This window comes from Pungitius pungitius, chromosome 1, assembly GCF_949316345.1.
Source record: "Pungitius pungitius chromosome 1, fPunPun2.1, whole genome shotgun sequence".
Taxonomy (NCBI): domain Eukaryota; kingdom Metazoa; phylum Chordata; class Actinopteri; order Perciformes; family Gasterosteidae; genus Pungitius; species Pungitius pungitius.
The window spans coordinates 8,686,327-8,689,290 of NC_084900.1; positions in this window are offsets into that span (position 1 = coordinate 8,686,327).

Consider the following 2,964-nt stretch of genomic DNA (forward strand, 5'->3'; position numbering starts at 1 on the left):
CAATTCCGAAAAGACAACAACAAAATCCTCTAAATTTTCTTTTGAAGAAATGTGACGGCTCAGTTATTTCACCAACACGCTTAAAATGTCAGTTTTCATTTCTTGTTTCAATCAACATCAACGGCCATTTATTTATTGCCACTGGAGACATCTGCTTAATTACTCTTCCACAGACCACTTTAATTGCACTAAAACAACTAGAATCACCTCAATTCAGGCAGACCGCAGAATGCTTAATAAGAAACAAAACACTGACATAAAAATACTTTGTGCATGAAGAGATTCATACGCAATGAGAAACACTACAGGGTGAGTACAATAACTTCCAATAAGCTATGGAACTACACTGTAGGGTAAAATAGCCTGCTAACATAATTATGTATATCTAATGTCCCTAAAGCAGTTTAAAAATAGTTGAGTATAAGTCCAAATGGATGTTACATACCTGCTCAACACTTAATGGATGTTAGAGAAAAAACTCGTCCCACCTCTTCAGCTGAAGATCTTGCGAGGATCTGAGCAGCTGGACTCCTGTGTCTCTCTGCCCGGACAACAACCGGTGAATGGAACCAATCTGTCCTTGTTGTTGTTTTTAGAAGGCCATTAGGGCGAACGGACACTCTGACATCATAGCAATTACAATGAAATACCATTAGAGACCCTAAGCCAGAAATAATGGAGACTCCCTGGAAAAAACTGATGCTTGTCTATGTTTTCTTAACCTCAGCCTGTATCTCTCTGTATGAGTGCATGAGTGCTTGAGCCATGAGTGCGTGCGTGTGTGTGTGTGTGTGTGTGTGTGTGTGTGTGTGTGTGTGTGTGTGTGTGTGTGTGTGTGTGTGTGTGTGTGTGTGTGTGTGTGTGTGTGCGTGTGTGCAGTTCTTTATCCAACATTTGTCTCCACTCAATGATGTGAGGATTGTCAGTACTAAGGATATTGGTGAAAACAAAGGACGGAAATTTTGAACTCTTTGGAGTTCTATAGTCGTTCATTCGAACAGATAATGCAATGATTGTTTTTAATTATGCTGAATTACTCATCCCAAGCAAATTGTGAAAGTTAAAGTTTGAATTACGCAATTTACTTTACCACAATATGGAAATGAATGTAAATCAATGGTTGCCTGAAACAGTTGGAAAATAAATCCAAACTGTATAGCATTTGAAATGCTCAGCAAAAGGGTAAAACAGGTTTGGAGCTAAAACATTTTTTGCAAAATAACATCACCCAATAAGATTTTAGTCCAGTTTTTCATTTTCTACCAACACCGGAGGAAAATATTTGTGTGTTCAACTACCCGCCATAACGCATTATATAAGAATATGAAATGGTTAAGAAACATGAATTGTGCCTGTTGTTGAGAGGATTGTAACTGATAGAGAAGAAGTGACACAAAAACAGCAGACTCCCAAAGTGTTTTCTCAAAGTGAAGTTTCATTTTTAGCACATAGTTTTTTTCCCCTCCATTCTACACCCCTCTGTCATGTTACGTATACAGTAGTAAGCTTCTCTACATTCAAACCCCCCCCCCCCCCCCCCCCCCTCCCCCATCGTCCCTCCCCACCACTGTGTTGGTCCCCAAAATATACATCTTCTTCTTCCCCTGCTTCAACTTAATCGTCATCTCTAATGTTTTTTCTTCAACACAACAAACACAGACCATTGGGCAGACAGTGCAAATCTAGAAATTCAGTGAAATTGCTACGTAATGCAGTTGTAGGTTTCGGTAACATTATATTCTCACTCCGTTACTGTTGCTCTGACTTATTGCCATTCTATCGTCTCTAACTCTACGACTTTTCTTTCCTCTGTCTTTCTCCTCCTCTGCTTGTGCACCTTTTTTCCTGCTTCCATCGAGTACGTTCTCATCACCCCTCTGATTTAAAGCATTTGTTTCCATTTGGCCACACGGAGACGGGGCCACAGAGAGGACCATGTGACAATCCAACAAAACCGGTGTCTTATGGCCGCCTGGAAGGCGACGCCGGAGCGTTCTAGGGACACACTCTTCTCTCCCTTCCTCTTCTAGAGCAAGGCTGGAATAAAGCGACATGATTCTAGAAAGAAGAATATTACTATTGATTATTGGGGGGGAGGTTTTAGAAAAGTGGGAGCTGGGGTTCTGTTTTCCCAGAGTCAGCTGACCGACTGGCAATAACAATCACGAGGGTTTGTGAGTAAGCCGCCAAAAACCCAAATCATAAGGTAAGCTGAGTGCAATGAAAGCACGGTCAATTTGTGTCTTTTTACGGTTTGTGTTGTTGTTGGAGTGTCGTTTGCCTGAGTCAGAACAATGTTTGTAATCCAACTAAATGTACGGCCTCCTTTAACCTGCGTGGAAAGCGCTGAAATGGCTTATGGATTCATTTAATTATTTGGTTCAAAACTTCAACCCTAAAGGGGCATTTCTGTTAGATATGCTGGATGATGGGTGGTTGTTTTCGCTGTGGATTTGGTAAGGTTTGTCTGAGAGAAATGATGCGCTGAGAAATGTTAGACAATTTCTGGTCTAATTTGCGCATCATATTTTATAACTTGTCGGAGTCGTGTTTGGAGTAAGTACCAGCACCAAAAAAAAAATGTGAAAATTGGGCCAGGTGCATGAAATTGGTGGAAATGCCGAATCCACTCAAGTAAGCTTCAAATGCCAATCTGAGAACATGTCGATCAAATGGATTTCAAGACATTGTTGGACTCAGGCGTGATTGGAGGTGAGTGTTCCAAATGAACGGCTGGTCCGAAGGGGTTTTGAATGTTTGGTTTCCGAAGCAGCCGACAGGTAGCTTAGCGTCTCGAGCGCGAAAAAAGAACAATCAATCGATTAGATTTACGATACATTCGGATTCAAAGAGAAGGAGAGAGAGAGAGAGAAAAAGAAACAAAGAGAGAACGGTCTCCTCTCGTTCTCTATCACTCGGTCTACGCACATCTCCTGTTCGCTGATTCACTCACCAGCGCGCGCA